The sequence below is a fragment of the Protopterus annectens genome, chromosome 1.part0, assembly GCF_019279795.1.
Source record: "Protopterus annectens isolate FY-2018-M chromosome 1.part0, PAN1.0, whole genome shotgun sequence".
NCBI classification, from domain to species: domain Eukaryota; kingdom Metazoa; phylum Chordata; order Ceratodontiformes; family Protopteridae; genus Protopterus; species Protopterus annectens.
In genome coordinates, this window is record NC_056725.1 from 75,235,966 (window position 1) to 75,255,847 (window position 19,882).

The window sequence follows — 19,882 nt, forward strand, 5'->3', positions numbered from 1 at the left end:
ATGCATGGTGCAGTGCCGTGCTGAATAGGAACGGTCCCTGCCATGCAGGAATAACGTATTCCTGCATGGCTGCTTGCTGAATCCCAGGGACAGTAAATCCATGCCATTGGAGCAGTAACTGTGGGGTAAACACTTCTGCTCATTTGTCTAGACACACACACACACACACACACACACACACACACACACACACACACACACACACACACACACACACACACACACACACACACACACATGCACACACACACACACACACACACACACACACACACACACACACACACACACACACACACACACACACACACACACACACACACACACTTGACTGCAGTAAGAACAGAACCCTCACCTAAGTACACAGACTAGAGAGCACAATACTTTATGCAAGCTCCACGGCACAAGTCTGACTTTTATGAGTGTAGGTGACCTTATAGTAGATGACATAAGCTGGCCATGTAGGAGACAAGATGTTTGGAGGCTTGCATAGGTTCATAGGTTCATAGGAGGCTACTAGCCTAATGGCCCTAGGGTGTTTAGAAGCCTAGCCATGTAAACACAAGTACTCTTTCTGAGCATAACTATATGTACTTTGTTAGCAGAGCAATTTTGTGAGCAGCACCAAATGGCCCTTTCCATGAGGGACATAGGTACCACCCTAGAGATGACTTTACAATCATCCAACCAGTAGTTAAGGTTGTGCTTGAACAGGGTCATTGAGGAGCACTGATTCACACACAGTGGGACTCTATTACAGAGGAGTGTAAATCATTAGCGGATAGATCTGTCTCCCCTGCATGTTCTGTTTATGTCACAGGCTAGGTTGAGAACCCTGGGATAAGTTATTCTTGTCCCATTTGATTTACAGATATCCAGCATTTCCAGTTGGGCAGAGTCTGAGACTGCTCTGTAGCCCAGGCATATGTCACCTCTCATCAGCCTGCATGATACTGGGGACAGTGACAGGTCTGTCAGTCTTTCCATTTATGTAATGTTTGGAGGCCCTGGATTCTCCAAGGCACAAAACTGTGTCTTCTCCAATTGCTGCAGGTGTCTTGTGAGGTATAGACTATGGAGCATTGTACTCAATTAGTGGTCTGATAAGGGTAGAATACAGCAGAGGTATAACCACGCTGGTCTTGCATGTGATTTCCAAATGTATGATGTGCGCAATGCAGAATGTGCATGTCACCACTATGGACACATAGTGATGAAAGTGTTGATTGCTATCAACATGTGGTCCCAAGTCTCATAACACTGTGTTTGAGTTTAGAGGGTTGCTATGTATATCATAATTAGCAGGGGTATTTAATTGGCAAAGGGGGCAGTGAGGCATTGTATGCATTAAGATTCAGTGTGTGAGTTTCCACCAATCATTTCTGTCAGCTCCTTCTGTAATATGTTATCATCATTGGGGTACTCTCTATAAGTTCATCCAGTTAGGGCCCAGAAGAGATCCCTGTAGTATTCTAATGGTAAGTGGCTAGTGGTAGAGGTGCAGTCACTGACTTTCAGAGTGTATGTGTTCTGTCGGTGTGCCAGTTGGATATCCATCTACTACTGTATGGCTTAATTCTCACATGGGAGATCTTCATTATGAGACATGAATGGGGGATACTGTCAAAGGCCTTGGATAACTCAACATAGGTGGTATGTCCTGTTATCCCTCATAAAGGCCTTTGGGGTCAGTATCAAAGAAGCCCACCAGGTTCAATAAGCAAGATCTACCCTTTACAAAAACAAAATGTGTTGGATCAAGTGTGTTAAACATCAGCTATGTCCCTGTGTGTATGGCCCATACTGATTATTTCCCTAGCCTTGCAGATAAAGCTTTTTAGGTGTATGGGTCAATAGTTGTAGTTCTGCATGTTACCAGATTAATGTACATTGCATATCACACAACATTTGATATTACATTTTGTAGTGTGGTTGATATATGTGTGGAAAAAGTACTGAGACTCCAGGTTACAGTGCTTGGTGGGGTGGCAACACATGGCTGTATTGTAAATACGTGACACAGTCTGAGATAGGGCCATCAGTTTGTAATATTTCTACATGTAATGTCATGTTATACAGAAGAAATGGACAGTAAACAGTAGCAATACATAATATTTAGTTTTCCATAGTGCGGTGGGCAGTGGGTATGTGTGACAGTTAGCAAACTGTATCCGCATGCGTGATACACATGTTTGGTCATAGCTAAGCAGTGCGCAAACTTGAGCCACATTGCTAAAGTCTGACAGTTAGTTCTGAGTCTATGAAACACACCTGCCACTTGTCAGCCTCTGTGGCAGCATGTGTTAATGCAGTGATATAGTCCTTTTTGGAGCCAGATGGTACTGGGTTTGAATCCAGGTATATCTAACATTTGAAATACTTCTAATTATGGAATGATATTGCAATGACATGAACTGTTAAATGTGCTGCTGTGTTCAGTGGCACTGTGCATGGGTAACTGCAGCTGTTTGCCACCATTCACCATTGATGCACATTGGTGTATGATGCATACCTCCAAGCAAGCATGGACCCCAAAAAGTAAAGGGATTCATTTTTTGCAGCAACTTATGTGTGTTGTGTGTGATTTTATTTTTGACCAGAGATGAAGTGGGGAGTAAGCAGGGGGAAGAACAAAGGGAAAGTGGGACAGCAATGTGCAGTAGGGAGGTAGAAAAGAACCATAGCTATGCACTTCTTTAACAGTGTAAGCTTAACATATGTGCAAAATATTAATTGAATTTGGACTGTCACCTCCAGAGAGAAGAGTGATCACAACACAATCATGCCAATTTGACCGATTCAAGTGTATCAAGAAGAAACATGTGCAAAATGGAGAGCTATGTATGGGGCACTTTTTTGTGGGACAGTGTCCATTTATTTTTTATTTCAGAGTGAGAGGAAAGTTGAGGAAGGGGTGTAGGTATTTCTGGGTCAGGTAAGTTGGATAGTTGAGGAATAAATTGCAGGTAGATAAGACAAACAAGACATGAGACAGGGTTGGTGATGGAAACAAAAGGCTGGGGGACAGAGCTCATGGTTGTCAAGCTGGGAAACACTGAGAATCAAGTCTTCACCCACTGGACTATCATCACTGTCACTTCACTCTGCTGGTGGCTGGAGTGCTTTGTGTCTCCTCCTCTTCCTCCTCCCAGTACTACTCAAATTGAGGGAGATCATCCTCTCCAGCCAGTGTAGGCATGCACCACCCTATTCACCATCTCTGGCAACTTGCTGCGGGTGACAAAATCACCACCTCCATCATTGCTCCCGGAAGGTACCACTACACCAGCCTTTGGGGTAAAACTACCTGAGGGAGCAGGTAATGCAGGGGCAGCAAAGGCAGTGCTGCCAAGTTGGCTCCCAGATGTGCTCAGCATCATTGCTGTTTCTGGTAGAGGGGGCTCAGGCAGATCTAGAAGGGCTGGTCTACCTGGCTGTGCTGTGGAGCATTTAGTGATGTGGTACACATGGATGACATGGACGCATTTTTATGACACATAATAAAAATAAAACAAGAAAATAAAAAAAATAAAATAATAAAATAAAGTAATTTTTTTTACAATAACATAAAATAAAAATAAAATAAAAACAATCATAAAGGGAAATAAAATAAAAAAATCAAACAAAAATTATTTTAATAAACAATATAAAATAAAATAAAAATAAAATGTAAAACAGAGATAAAGGTTGGGGTGAGAGAAAAAAAGAGATAAGATTAGTACCTTCATATGTGACATACGATGCATTAATACAATTATTTAACTCTATTATCTTAACTTTTAGATTTAATTGTCACCTAGAAGATGCACATTGTACTACAGATTGCAACAAGTAATCCTTGAAATGTGCATATATTGCACATATGTGTGTTGCAATTATGCAGTTTAAAGTTTACAGCAGGGTTTTTGTACCACTGCTATAGAGGTTTCAATTTAATGAAAATGTTATTGAAGAAATAACAATGTTGTGAAGTGTGGTATTTGAACTCACAACCACTGACTAAAGTCTAATACTGGACTCTTACAATTGGTTTGTACTACAGAGTAATGCATGCATGCTTGCTTTTACAGTTGGGATATGTATGTTGAATTTGATACAACTGCATAAAATACCAAAAAAGTTATCTTTAAGTTTTAATGCTACAATAACACTACTCTTCTGCTGCATACATACCACATGCTTCCCTCATTCTTGCCGATCTAGCCCTGTGATTTCTGACATTGCACTCCCAATCACTGGCAGCTGTGGAAAAAAAAAACAGAAAAGAACAGAACACCATTATGCATGTTAGTCTTGCCTATATTCAACTTTCTAAGTCTTACAACTACACTCTGCAGTTGACTTACACAGGTATGGGATGTCCTCAGTCCTAAATTCCTCAATCCACTGGTCGAGTATATCCCTCTTCCGCCTCTGTAGGTCATTGAAATGATGCCTGCATTGCTGTCCAGTGTGTGAGATACCTGTGGCACTAGATACAGTCCAGGATAAACTATCCCATGCCTCAGTGTTCTGCTAGGAGCCAGAATAGTCCCCCTGTAGAAGCCATTGACTGAAGTTCTTAAGTAGGTGTCCAGGGAATATCTTGAACTCCTGGACACCTCACCTCTGTACTCTAAACCTGGTACCTTCCCCACAAATACCTGCCATGTCTGCCATGGATCTAGAGAAATGGAGACAGATGCTTTCCTGCCATTTCCAGTTATCACATGTACTGGATTGCACACACTGCTTGACATTGCTGATCTCTGCTTACCATCACACAAATGCATTGCTCAGCAGTGCGCACCCCTGAACAACATGTTTGTGGGATGGTTAGCACACAGCAGCAGTGTCAAGCAGCGAGGGATTAAATAATTGTAATTGCAATTGCAAGGTTATTGGATGTACGGACAGTTGTTTAAATGTGTTAGGCAAATGTGAAGGCCATAAAAGTCCACATAGCATTATTATTCTTACAGGAATTTTGTACACATTATACCTGCGTGCATACATCTGATAATCAGTGTGATAATACATAGCTAGATAAATAAAGACATAACTGACACAATAATAGTGTTTCATCCCTCATACATATAATGAATATCAGGTCCACTATCTAAAGTGTTATAACTGAGAGTGACATATAATGGGACGTGAAACAACAGTAAACGTGTATGGGATATCCTGTATTAAACCCAGAACCATGTGTATGGCAGTCTTACACTTGTTGTCACAAGAAGGTTGAAATTACACTTCTCTATGTTGCAGTTCAGTGCTATAAACTGCAATATCCCAATAGTAAAAAAAAAAAAAAAAAAAAAAAAAGATTGCACACCATGTACTACAAACCAGGACCATCAGTACTCCAGCCTTACACTTACAACTGCTGCCACAAGACTAGTTACCTGACATTCCCCATTTTACTAATCATTCCTAAGGTCTCACTATTAATCACTGCTCAATGCCACTTATCAGGTTTGCACGATGCCCCATAGTATTGATTGAATGCATCTGGTTTCTATTTTTGGCTCTCTGGGTCCTGTCTGTTTACTGGCTGGTCCAGTTGTCCAGTTTGCACAATGCCATGCTTCATGCAAATGAGAAAAGCACAGCTAAACCTGCCATTCATTTTTTCCATTCCCTTGATTGCACTATGCACTGGTTCACACAAATACTGCCCCCTCAAAAAAAAAAAAAACAAATTAGACAAACAAAGACAGAAAAGGAGAAAAAGAAAAAAAAACTCTCACTCCAATGCACCTTCAGAACATAGGATGGGTGCCTTATTCCTCTTTGTCACACAAACAGCTTTGCAGCAAATAACCAAACTCAATCTGCACACAACCATCTGCAACAGCATCTACAGTGATATCAAACTTTATGACTGTTATTTGTACATTTATTATTTTTGGATGTAGTGCACTGAGTGATCACACAACCTGTTATGATGTTTGCTTGCAGATATAAAGCTCTGTCTTACATTTCTGTGTTTGCTGGTCATTCTTCAGTTATCTGACCAGTAATCTAAGACATGCAGTCTGTAAGCTATTCTATATCATTGACCTTAAAATGTGTGAGGATATTAGGTAGAAATACTATCATATGCAGCTGCCAACAAGTGAAGGGCTGATTGGATATTAAGGAAAACAACCTGTGAATTGTGTGCTGCTTAATTACATGCCCAACCTTACATCTAACACTTGGTAGATCTAACCTGACACACCCAGTGGAAGTAAGGCAGCATGCGGTGCTGTTGTGTTTTCCTTCTCCCAACCAGTAATCAGTCACAGTTGCAATCCATTAAAAACAAACACTGAGCGAGTGCCTGGTCTATGTTTATGTCTTCTACATGGATGCAAGTATTTGGGTTTCAGCAATTCTAAAATGTTCACACCTCATTTGCATCTTCACCATGCTAACAGCCCTGAATCTACACCATATAAAAAGGCAACCTTGTAGCTAGGCAAACTGATGGTGAGGAGTCTTGTTTATGTTGGGAAAACTGCACATATGGTATTTCTTCAAGGTATATCTGCACAGAGGAGTACTGAACTTCAGAAGTTATGCTTACATTTTGTCAGCTACATACTGCATATGCTGAAATGTATTTAAGAAAAATATGAAGAAAAGGATTTTACACTTTCATCTGTATGCATTAGTTAGAAGTATACTGATGGCATGGGCATGTTTGTCAAGTCATATCATGAAAATGGAAAGCTCTGTGATAGATATGTACAAATGTTTCAGGGACAGTTCCTTTGATAGCAATTGTAGCATTTCAAAGATGGCTTGTTATCAATATTTGCCTGTTCTTTTTTTTTTTTGGGGGGGGGGTGAAAGTGAGTTACTGTTATGCCACAAACAAGAATAGACTGTTCTTTTGGGGAGACACAGGTGAGTTACTGTTATGGTACAAACAAGGCTATATTGCTCTTGTTACTTTCCTTATTTTGCATCCTGCCTGTTGTTTGTATTTCACATCTGTAGACTGTTATATGTTTCTCCAGGGAATAATACTAACTGGCTACCTTTTCTGTTTTATCTGGAAACAATTATTTTGTAGTTATGTAATACTTATCTGTATTATCCTTTTGTTGTCTTTGTGGACATCTAGGAGTATGGCACCCAAGTGTGTCAATCCTTGGAGAGCCCACTTCACTGATGCTGAGAACCAGGTGATAGTGGATGCCTGTAGGCAATATGGTGATTTTCAGCCGGAAAGCAGACAGGGAGATATGGCACATAGGATGTGAATGTGGCACCAGATAGTTGATGATGTGAATGCCAAGGGTGGCCACGGCAAGACATACAAGCAGGTGCACCACAGGGCCACTGATATGATTACATCTGCACAAAGGAGAAAAGCTGCTGTGGACCATGACCAGATGGTTACTGGAAGAGGGCCTATTAGGGAACCACCACTAACACCCAATGAAAAGTTCCTGACCAATATCAGGGATCAAGACATTTCCCAAGAGAGTGTAGTATAGCATGTCCTGGATATTGGAGCAACAATTTCAGAGACAACAAGCATGTCCCAGGAGGAGCTTCCAGGTAGGCTTTGGTATCTCAACAGTTGAATACATGAGATCAGCATGTTACTTCTGTGTCACAAAAAGTATTTTTTAGGGGGAGGTTTGAAGATTTCTACAGTTAACAACACATTCTGATTGATTAGCTTAGATTAGAGTTGTCAGCCAAGTTCTTGTTGAAAGTGTAGTTAATGGACATATCAAGGGGTAAAGGTATTACCCCCTGTGTTGCTGTCAGTTGTGATGATGTTGCCCTTACTTTGGCTTAACTTCTTCCAGGACCCTCTGGCCTGTAGAGAAGACTGTCATCTGCAGATGGTAAGCCAATCATTTTGGTGTCAGTACTGCTGAACAATTTAAAGAAATATTTTACTATGTGATGTTGATCTCAGGACGGTTGTTTATATTGCTATACTGTCTATAATAGTGACACCACTGTTAGTTTGTTAGCATATATTTGACTATAGTAATGCAGGTATTAATTTATCTTGTGTTTGTTGCTTTTTGTCACAAGTGATCATGATAGTGAAACTGTGGGACCTGTGTCACCTGATGTCAATATATCAGCAGACTCTGATGATGATGGTGGCCAAACAGAGGCACAGTCAGGAGGTGCAGAGGTTGAATCTCACACAGCTGTTGACATACAGCCATCTTCTGCATTTCCATCAGATGTAGCCAGTAGGCCTACACTTACCCAGTCCAATGAAGCCACAGATATTGGACAGGTGGAGGGCAAGGCCATTGATCAGGAAAGTGTGGGTACTGTGGCTTCAGTGCCTGTTGACTCTGGCTATAGTCAAAGTGTGGGCAAGGTGTCACACAGGAGGGTTGATAGGTGTGCCCGGAGGGGGCCTGCTATCCCTCCTCCACCTGATGCAGGTGTCTCTTCCAGTGCCACTCAACATATGTTTAGAACCATCATGGAGGCACATGAATGCTCCCATAGGTGCAGACAAATGCTCATGGTTGTAGATATAGAGCAGGCTGATTATGTGACTGCCTCCACCATGTTGCCGATTCAATGGATAGGATGAATGACATGTTGGACTCAGGGTGCCTGTGATGGACTGCATGGTGTCTATCATGGAAAGATCATTGTCTGTGATGGACCATCTGCTGGGAGGAGAATGACATTCTCATGGGCATAGGCCAGCCACATCATCTGCTGTTGCCAACATGTCCGTGCCTGATCACCCTCCCATAGTGGCAGTACTTCCACTGCTCCATCAGTGAGTATGCTATCCACGCCTAGATGTGGCAGGCCATGGGGCCATGGTCATGGGAATTGCCATGAAGGCAGCTCATCCAGCAGACATCAGTTACATTCAGGTAGCAGCAGTGCATCTGACTGTGGGTGTAGATATGTCAGTGCAACTCCTGGTAGAGCCAGTTCTCAAGGTCGGGGATGACAACAATGAACTACCACCACTACCATGCATGGCTCACACCTGTCTAACATACCAAGATGTAGAGCCAGCACTGAGCTTGGCTGTTTCATGCAGACTCACACACCAGTTTCACCTGGAGGACCACTACAGACACACACACAACAGTTACTCCTTTTGTCTCACTGGCCATTTGGTGGTTTATCCAAATGTCTGCCTGATTCTTTTTTTAATCACACACACTCACCAACCTTTTGTGTCAGCCTAGGCTTCCTGCCCCCCCCCCAGAACACCCTGTGCAAGTGATGATTAATGTGCCATATCCCTGTTTTCTATCTTTTGGATTTAGGGACACATCAGCTTTGTGTCTGATAATCAGGGTGGATAGCTGACTTAGCCCTTAGTATATCTGCATTTATAGTGTTGAACTGGCAATTGTACCTTTGACTTATAGTGGCCTTGGAAAGTTAGACAGTTGATAGCATCAACGTTTTCCAACTTTATATTGCATGATCTTGTGAGAGTTGAGAAGTCAGAAACTGCCATGCTTATCATTACTTTCTAACTTCTCTGTTTAATGGTTTTCCAGTACAAATGTATGGTGCTAAACTGGGTGCATGCAGAGATCATCAGTACTCTTGTGAGGTATGACCATGTGAATCTTTGATGCCTGAGGCCTACTACTTATTAATGGGCACACATAAGTCAAATAAGGTAATTTTTGTACAAATCTCCCACTTTTTGCTTGCTTACTTTATCAAGTAATGAAATGCAAGGATATACCACTCATTCATATTATTAAACAATACACTCTAGGTTCAGGACTTAACTTGTAAATGCAGCAGTTGTCACAGTTTTAGTTCAGGGCTGATTCTATCTGATGCAAGCAGTACACGACCAATACTCAGGGGGTCTATATTATAATGCTGAGAAGTGAAAATGTCAACTCTGACTTGATCGACACTAAAATGTCGAATTACAAGATTACTGAATGGCCAAATCACTGATTTCTTTCCAATGGAAGACACAATGCATAGCATACTCACTCGCCACCTGGGCCTAAAACCTTCCTCCTACTTACATACTTATAGTAGCATTGATACCAGGCAACTCATACAAAGACTGCTGTAATCACATGTGAATACGTTTGGTTTCTTTTTTCAGTTTCCAAAAACACCTCTACCACCAAAAAGTGTCAAAATCAAATCCCTTCACATTGAAAATTATGACTCTAGTTCTCTTCAAATCTTTTGACACTTAAATTCCTCTGCAGTTTTTATAGGATCATAATACATATGTGTTATATACAAATATGTGTGTGTTAGTATTTTGCTATTCTCAGTTCCATTCTTAGTTTCTCTTTTCTTGAAATGTGACTGGTATTAAATAATTTTCTTTAGACAAATTTTATCTACACTGTGGTTGTCTTCAGTTTACATAGTGCTTCTGTAACTACTGAATTCACTTTTCATGAATTCAGTACTATTTCTGCAAGCACCTAGTTACTGGGTCTTCATCCATTTATCCTCTGATACTGCCAAATCAATTAATACTTGCAAAAGCTGGGCATAGTTAAGAAACATAGTACTGGGCATAATTGTCACTCTCTTTGGGAATCTCTAGAGTCAGACCATGCACAATGAAAATTATTTGTACAATCCAACAAAGGGCAAAACATCAAGTGACTAGATCTGTTTCCATTTTGTGTGAAGTACTCTTTGATCCTTCTTTCATGCTGGTCTGGTGGGAAGTGCTCACTGGGAGAGTTGAATTGGGTGCTCTACTTTTAATGCCCAGTCTGTTTGTAACAAGACTGGCCATTTACTGGATCTGTTATGAAATTCAGAACTAGTGTTTGTCACCGATACGTGGCTAGATCATAGTTTTGTTCCCATCCCTGTGGCTTCAGTGCTGCCAGTTTTTTTCTGATTCAGTAACAGAGACCAAAATGGTTTGGAAGTAGGGTTGTTATTAGTTATTCAGTGGAATTCAATAAACTCCTTGCAGGCTTTGCACAAAGCCTACACAGAGTTTACATGTGTGCTTGGTGATGCATGGTGAGCAGCAGTGCTCATTGCATATTCATGTCGTGCACCACATTTAAGCATAAATAAGCAAGGCTTCATGGCTGGTAACAGTGTTGCTGGCCAGGAAACCATGTTAATGAATATGGATAGCACTCCTGTTTAAATCAGAGCACTGAAGGTCCAAGGTTTAGATTGGAATGCCACAATGATCAACAAGGCTTTACAGATAACTCTCAATCACTTAGTGCAAGACATCTGGAAAAATGCCAACATAATAGGGGACAATTACTTAGAAATAGGGGCATATCTGACATATTTGCTCTATAGAAATATGCTAGAATAATCAGGTGTTTGGGTTAAAATACATGTTTTGAAGGATTTGAAGTCTGAGACTCAAATGTATGTAATTATTGAGCCACATCAGTACTGAGATCATCCTAGTGATATTGCAGAAAATGATAAATTTGATAAGGAACACATCTGGACATTCTGTGAAAATCTGGACAGTTTAGAGGTATGAATGTTAAGTATATGGTCTAAACAAAGTACAGGACAGTATATTCACAGAGCAGAGTATTGTGAAATCCCATTCCTGGCATTTTGTACTGAAGTTGTGTAAATGATCTGTAAGGGTACATGGACTGCCATGTAAAATAAACACTCAGGGGAAGTCCGGGTATATTGAATAGGGACACACAGATGAATTGTAAGACAGCTGTAGCAGCAACAAGAACAGCATATCAATATGGCACCGTAAGGACTGCACAGTGAAAATGTGCATTATGTGATTGTCACACAAGGTGACATAACAATGAGGAGGATGTCTGTGTGAGATAATCATCCTTAACTGAATAATGCAGAAGGTGTCTATCAGGGATCTGACATAATGTGACATGGAAGGAAAAAAGTACTTGGGAACATATTTTCTGGGAGTGCAGTGGGCTGGTGGACTTTAAGGATTCCCTGCAGGATGAACTGTCGGAGATGCTGGGTGGGCAAATTGGTGTGATGAGGGAGATGATTTTTCTGAGCTGTGATACAGAATTAGAATTGCCTAGAAATGGTATAAAGCCTTGCTATGTCTAATTATGGTGACTGCCAAAAAAGCAATTACTAGAAAATGGAATTCAAAATCTAAACCAACTATATTTGAAGTAGTGAATTTAGTAACAGAGATAAAACAACTGGAATTGACATATTTAGAAAAAGGTAGGAGCAAACTACATAAGAAAAATCGGATTTGTGGGAACGATACATACAGGAATGAGGATGAAAAGAAGGCAGGACTTAAATGAGCTATGTAATGTTTGACTGAAAATGATTGGGTAGATTATAAGTGATATATAATGTTTGCAACTGGGAGTGTGTCAGTATGGTTTGTGATGTAAAATGCTTGCAAGTAGGATTGTGTCGGTGTGGTTTGTATTCATTTATATAAATGTATGATTGCTTATGTCATAAGTGATACTTTAATAAAAATGTTTCTTGTTTAAAAAAGGGGAAGGAATTGAATAATGTATGTAATGTTGCTTAGGTTATATATATATGATGTATAGCAATATATGTGAACAATAATGTTTGTTAATGTTAATTTGTTAATACAGTTTGACTACTTTTATATAAATGTACATTTGTCTATGTCACAAGTGATAATTCAATAAAGGTGTTTAAAAAAAAACAATGGGGGTAAGGTGTTTGCCTGAATATGAGTGTAATCTCAGCAGAGGTCTTCAGCAAGTGGGACACAGGTAAAGGCTCATGGACAACATTAAAAGAAACAACCACAGTCATGGACAATATCAGTATAATACCACCAGTAATCCCATGTCTCTGGCACAGCATATGTGATTTAGAGTGATAAAAATGATTCTGCACAAACACACTTGTACAACTATTATGATACATCCACCCTCTATGAGGGTAATCACACACACTGTCCTGGCACTGTAAAATCTGCTGTAGGTGTTGCGACATTATGATCAATACAGGCTAGCTGACTGGTGTGCATGGCACGTGTATACATACATACATATATATATATATATATATATATATATATATATATATATATATATATATATATATATGTAGTACAATCCACACTGTCATGAATGTTACCCATGCCATCAAATTCCATTAATGTTGTCAAACCTTATTGTACTGTGTGCATCACCAGAACAGGAAGCACACATGCATCTGGTGTGACAACTTGGTGGGGGTTCCGAATCATCAGTCAGTAATGTTTATGCCACAAAAAGAATATCTAGATATGACCAATAAGCTTTAGAGCAACTCAGTGTGACACAGATGGTACACTTCAATTACACATCGGTGGAAGGTGTGTAGGGAGGTACATAGGTTCATAGGTTGGCACTAAGCTATTGGCCCTAGAGCCTCTACAAGCCTAGCCATAACAGTTCTCTGGCTATTTCTTCCCAGGAAATTGACTTCCCTGGTCCTCTGTTTAGCAGGGCGACTGATGTGATTCTCAGGTTGAATTTCCTATCTCCCATCCAGTTGTCAAGGTTCCTTTTGAAGAGGGCCAAAGAGGTGCTCTGCTTGACATGTTTGGCCAGTCTATTCCAGAGTATGGGGAGTCTCTGGGACAGAAACCTATCCCTTCAGCATGTTTTGTTCATTGTGATGACCAGGTTTAGATTCCTGGAGCAAGTGGCTCCAAGGGATTTGGATTTATTTAAGTGTAGCATGTCCAACAGCTTTGGGTTTGACATGGCCTTGTATGTTAAGCAGAGATCTCCACTGAGTAGACAATATGTGACAGAGTATAGCTGGAGTTTTTTTAGATGGTCGGAATAGGGCATCTACTTTAGGCCTGTGATTCATTTAGTGAGGTATTTCTGCGGCCTTTCCAACTGTTGCAAATGTCTTATGAGGTACATACCAAATGGGGTGTTGTACTCTATAATGGGTCTAATGAGGGATGAGTACAGTGGGACAATGACCTCCTTTTTCCTGGATGAAAAGCCCTTAGTAATGAGATGTGCCACATAGAAGGATTTCCTGACTGTTGTGGTGATGTGGTTATCGAAGGTGAGACCACTGTCCACCTGTGTCTCTAAGTCCCTTATCACACTTTCGGTATTTAGTGTACTGCCACTTATGTGGTAATTCATGGGTACATGGTTTTTCCTAAAGGGGATAACTATACATTTCTTGGCATTGCGCTTGAGCCCATGGCTCTGGCACCAAGCAACTGTCTCTGTAAGGCCCTTTTATAGGATATACACATCATTTGGGGATTCAATAATGGCTCCCAGTTTGCAGTCATCTGCAAACTTTGCTAGCCAGGGTCCCTTGGTGTTGGCCTGTACTTCGGAGAAGTACATGCCAAACAAGAGTGGTCCCAAGACTGAACCCTGAGGTACTCCACTTGTCACTTTTCTGGAGCTGGATTTGGAGTTGACTACTTTTACAGTGTTGGTTCTGTCAGTAAGCCAGTTTGCGACCCATCAAGTGATGTAGGGATTAATGCCCAGCTTAGTAAGTTTATCTATGATTCCAGAGTGGGGGATGGTGTCAAAGGCCTTGGTGAGGTCCAGATAGGCTGTGTGGGCCATCTTCCCCTCATTCACAGCTCTGGAGACTGATTTGAAGAAGTCAATCAGGTTAAGGAGACAAGATCGGCCCTTCACAAAACCAAACTGGGTGGGGTCCAATGTTTGAAGGTTGCCATTGTCTTTGTTTATAAGTTCCATGATAATGCGTTCCTTGGCTTTGCAGATCAGGCTTGTTAGGCTGATGGGACGATAGTTGCTGGGGTCCAAGGTGGATCCCCCTTTGTGGAGTGGAATAACTGTAGCTTTGCACCACTCATTGGGCACAAAGCCTGAGGTGAGCTATGATTAAACATGACACTTAGGTGAGGTGCCAGTTCATTTTATAGTTCATGTAATACACAGCCTGGGATGTCATCTGGTCCCATGGATGCTGTATTCTTAGCTTTGGATAGTGCATTTTTTACCTGTGTGGCCATGATTACCAGCATTTGGCAATCTTTTGGTATTGAGATGGGCCCTTTAGGGGGTGAGAGGGGGTGAAATTGGCACTGAATCGATCTGCTAGGATATTAGCAATATCCATGGGATCAGTATATTTATGCCATTCTGTTGTAGCTCAGAGCATATCTGAGTATTGCCATTTAGATCTTGACATAACTATAGAATGCCTTGTGGTTGTCCTTAAAATCTTTGGCAATTTTATTTTCATCACTAGCTTTGGCGGATTTTATGAGGATTCTCAGCTTATTACTGAGGCTGGTAAGGGAGTTTTTTTGTATCCTGAGATTTTCCTTTTTTCTGTAACAGTTTCTTCCTTTTGTTGTATAACTTGTTTATGGCAGGGGACCACCAGATTGACTTCCTTTTTTGGAGGAGTGCATCTTGGTTCTATTTGGAATGGCACGATTTATGCATGAGTGGATATGCTCGTACAGTGTCTTAGTGTAGGATTCGGCAGTCTAACCTTCAATTCCCTTCTGCATGGGTGTCATGAAGTTTGTCACTTCTGACTTGAGTAGCATGAAGTTGGCTATGGAGAAGTTTTTTATGGAGGTTTCCCCACTGGGAGGTGGGGGTGGGATGTGGACGTCAAGGGTGACTGGTTATAGTCATACCTGACTAAAGAGGGGGGTGACCACTGGTGTGGAGCATTGATCTCCCACGTTGGTAATGACCAGGTCAAGAATATTTGAGCCCTGGTGAGACTATGGATTAATTGGTCCAGGGCATTGGAATTTATGAATTCCAAGAACCGTTGGGCAAAGGTGTTGGTACCCGAGTAGTTTTCCCAATTAATGGAAGGGTAGTTAAAATCACCAAGTATTAGGATGTTAGGTTGTATCTTAATATTTTCCAGTATGTTTAGAAAGGTGTAGTGAGAATCTTGGAGCATCATGGGGGATCTGTGGCAAGCTACAATTTGGATTGCAGTCTTACCTAGTGGAAGGGTGCATTGTACTCAGTTATTGGTGTGATGCAGTCTAAGAACTATGGAGGTATTATAGCCTCTGATGTGGATGTTCTCCATATACACATTACTTGTGTTACATACAAGGGAGTAGTCAGTACTATGACCACATGCTGGTGGGTATTCCGCTTACCATCTACCCCAGGACACAAGGCATATACCTATTGGTCTGATTATAGGGTGTGATGTCTACATTATACCTCGGTTGTGTGTTTGTTTTCCTGATGTAAAAAATCCCCCATTTTTTCTTGTCACTGCAGGTGTTGTCATGGCTGTGGCAGCAATCTTTGGTTTGTGTATTGATAATGTCTGTATTATACTAATATCACAGTTGGGGTCAATGATTGCCCATGGTCTGTAATCCTACAGGCAGCTGTTTGGACACTGGATGTGCATGTCATCTCTGATGTCCATTACTTAAATAATGGACAGGAAAGGGCCTAGCAGGCAGCCCTGATGTATGAACCTGATAACTGGACCTGAGATATAGGTCACTTCACACATGTCAACATATTCAGATGCCATGTATGTGATACACTGGTCTACCTACTTGGTGATATAGGTGTATATGGCCACATCTGACAGTGCTGAGTGAATATCTCAGTGTGGATTTGTGCCAAATGCTTTGGGCTTGTCAAGTTCAAAAATATGATACTGTTGTCATCATGCATGCTCACAATAATCTCTTTGAGGACATCTAACAGCTGTAACAGACATGATGTAGCATTAACAACTCACACAGGTCTGTTGCATACAGCCAGGATATCACTAGTGTCCATTTAGAAAAGGTCCATGATAACATGCTGGTCTACCTCACAGATGAGGAGAGTCAGGATTTGTCTATATGTGCATACATTGCGTGCTCTACCCCCACGACTCAATCAGATGCATGTTGAAAACACCCTTCTACAGCAACATAGTCTGTGTGGAAGGGTGTGTTGAAGTGCGTATTAAACCGTATCAGAAAGGTGTATGTGATGAGTCATGTGATAGGTGATCTGTTACGTTGTCACAGCCTATTGATTCTGTTTGACAGGCCTGGATGTAGATCTAGGGATTAAACCTCATGTCACTAGATTGGTAACCAAATGGCTCACTGACAGAACACATACTGTGAAAGTTGGCGAATCAACCTGTACCAGTAAACTGTCACCACTGGTGTAACCGAGGGATCTGTGCTTGGACCTTTACTGGTTGGAATCTATTTTGTCGAACAGTTCAGGCTAAAGTACATGATCTTTGGCTTATCACGTTTGCTGATTCTTGTATACTGGGTGCAATCATTGAGTCCATCTATGATGATAATATACTGCAGTAGTGGCTAACACAGGCAAATGATTGGTGACAAAGTCACACATGCTACAAATAAATGCAGACGTGTCTTTATTTCTTCGTTCTGAAAAATGGAATGCCATGCTAATCACAGCATTGATAACAGTTCTGCTGTGCTGAAACTCAGTGATGTAAGCACTGTAAACACATGTAGACAGCAATCGGAACTTTGATCACCAAATGTCCACACTGGTATTGAAAGCTTCTGTTGTGCACATCATAAGTCACGCCATCATATTTAGATCTTAGGATTGTATGACAGCACTGTGCTCAACCCTCATCAGAACTGGAATAGAGTATAATTCTCTCTTTTGTATGTACCTCACCAGACACATGCAGCACCAAGAAAACACAGGGCCTACAAACCATGCCATGATATATGCATAGACTGAAAGCCATGTCACTGTAATCTATATCATATAGGATGAGGAGACTTCTTCCTGGCCTCCAGGCCAGTCTCTGACCCTGCCCTGGTGGGAATAGTGCATATCTACAAATCAGATATAGCTGATGACATCAGCAGTGTCTGTTGAGGAGAATATGGTAATAACAGTGTCTCACATGCTGATGTAAAAGGCTCTCTGTAATGTCAAGCAAGAGTACAAAAGTACAAACACACACACATGCACACAAACTCACACACACACACAGTTGACTGCAATGAGAATAGAACCCCTACCTATTTAAGTACACAGACTACAGACCTCTGTATTAAGGCAAGCACCACAGCTCAAGTCTGACTTGAAGTGTCTCAGACAACACTTTATAGCTGATGACATCGGTAGTGTCTATTGAGGAGAATATGGTAATAAGAGTGTCCCACATGCTGGTGTAAAAGGCTCTCTGTAATATCAAGCAAGAACATAGAATGCAAACACCCCCCAGATGACTGCATTGAGAACAAGCACAAATCTCACTTTTACAAGACTGCAGGTCAACTTATAGTGGATGGCATCAGCAAGGAATGTTGGAGAGAAGATGTTGGGAGGTCTGCATGAAATGGATGTATAGGCATGTGCAACTATTAACTATCAAAATACTGTCACTCCATGGGACTGGAGTGGTAGGATACAAACTTCTGCTCCTTGTGCTAGACACATGCACACACATACACACACACACACACACACACACACACACACACACACACACACACACACACACACACACACACACACACACACACACACACACAGTCTGCAGTGACAAGAGGGACCCTATGTAAGTACACAGACTACAGAACTCAGTATTTACCCAAGTGCCATGGCACAAGTCTGACTTTTACAAGACAACTTATAATGGATGACATCAGCAGCCCATGTTGGAGAGAAGATGTTGCAAGGCCTACATGAAATGGATGTGTAGGCATTATCAACTATCAAAATACTGTCAATCCATGGGATTGGAGCAGTAACTGTAGGATACTCACTCTGCTCTTTGGGCTAGACACACACACACACACACACACACACACACACACACACACACACACACACACACACACACACACACACACACACAGTTGACTGCAGTGAGAAGAGAATGTCTGCATATCTAAGTGCACAGACTACAGAACTCCTTTACACAAGCACCATGGCACAATTATGACTTTTACAAGACTGCATGTCAACTTTTAGTGGATGGCATTAGCAGGGCATGCTGGGGAGAAGATGTTGGGAGGCCTACATGATGTGGATGTGTAGGCATGTGCATCTATCAAAATGCTGTCAATCCATGTGATTGGCAGAGTAACTGTAGGACACACACATCTGCTCTTCAGGCTAGACAAACACACACAGACCACGCACACGCACACACGCACACACGCACACACACGCACACACGCACACACGCACACACGTACACACGCACACACAAACACACAAACACACATGCACACACAGAGTAGACAGCAGTGAAAATAAAAACCCTACCTATCTAAGTACACAGACTACAGAACTCAGTAATCTATGCAAGTGCCACATCACAAGTCTGACTTTTACAAGAATGCAGGTCAAATTATAGTGGATGACATCAGCAAAGCATATTGTAGAGAAGATGTTGGGAGGCCTGCATAGATTCATAGGAGTTACTCGGCTAATGGCCGTAGGGCATTTATAAGCCTAGCCATGTAAAAACACAAGTACCCTTATTGAGCATAGTTAGCTGGTCATTGTTAGAAGAGAGATTTTGTGATCAGCTCCAACTGGCCCTGTCCATGAGGGATATAGGTACCACTCTAAAGGTGAATTTATAATCACCCATCCAGTTGTCAAGGTTGAGCTTGAATAGGGTCATTAAGGAGCACTGCTTCACATGCAGTAGGAGCCTATTACAGAGGAGTGGCAATTTCTGGGAGGTATATCTGTCTCCACTGCATGTTCTGTTTATGTCACAGCCTAGGCTGAGATCCTTGGAGCAAGATATTTTTGTCCTATTTGATTTGTAGATGCCCGACATTTCCAGTAGTGCAGGGTATGAGATGGCTCTGTAGGCCAGGCATTGGTAACATCTCATCAGCCTGCATGATACTAAGCACAGTCACAGTTCTTTCAGTCTTTCCATGTTTGTCATGTTTTGCGGGCTCTAGAGTCTCTCAGTCACAGTCACAAACCTCTGTGTTTTCTCCATTTGC